This window comes from Sinocyclocheilus rhinocerous, unplaced genomic scaffold, assembly GCF_001515625.1.
Source record: "Sinocyclocheilus rhinocerous isolate Xijiao unplaced genomic scaffold, SAMN03320098_v1.1 scaffold2699, whole genome shotgun sequence".
Classification (NCBI taxonomy): Eukaryota; Metazoa; Chordata; class Actinopteri; order Cypriniformes; family Cyprinidae; genus Sinocyclocheilus; species Sinocyclocheilus rhinocerous.
The window spans coordinates 1-880 of NW_015645115.1; positions in this window are offsets into that span (position 1 = coordinate 1).

Consider the following 880-nt stretch of genomic DNA (forward strand, 5'->3'; position numbering starts at 1 on the left):
ATTGCGACTACAGTAAAAAAGCTTTTACTGTTCTAAAACCACAGATTTGTGGCTATTATTGGAATAGAAAAGGTTAGAATAAACCTGAAACACACGTGATAGTTGCCATGCGGTGAATCTGGCCAATTGTGAAACAGCTGTGTCGTCATCAACGCTCCTGCAGCCGCTCTGGAGAAACTGCTCCGGCTGAGTCAGCCGGCTGCTCTCGAAACGCTCTTGCGGTGTTTTGATGCCACACGTGACAGTGACATGGCGTCGGTGCCGTCTCAAGTCGGACAAAATTACTAATCGGCATGCACTGCTTCAAGTCAGATTGCGATCGATCTGCGCAGTGCTGCATGAAGTCGAACGCACCTATTCTAATATGCTGATTTATTACCAGTGTTGAAACTGTTGTGCTGTTTAATATTTTTTTGGAACCTGTGATACTTTTTTCTTTAATTTTTTGATGAATAAAAAGTAAAAAAAAAAAAAAGCATTTATTCAAAATGGAAATCTTTCCAACAATATGAATATTTAAGTCTTTACAATCACTTTTTATCAATTAAACGCATCCTTGCTGAAAAAAAGTATTTATTAAAAAAAAAAATTTGACTGACCCCAAACTTTTTAATAGTAGTGTATATAACACAAAATTTCTATTTTGAATAAACACTCTTCTTTTTTTAATTTTTTATTTATCAAAGAATCCTGAAAAAAGTATCATAGGTCCCAAAAATATTAAAGGGGTCATATGATGCGATTTCAATTTTTCCTTTCTCTTTGGAGTATAGTGCTGGTTGCTGAGGAAATACTAAAACTTTGCACTGTGGATCGCTGGATCGGCTTTCACCGTGGACGAAGCGGAGTCCAGCCCGGGGTCGTCACATGTCCTTCCGGA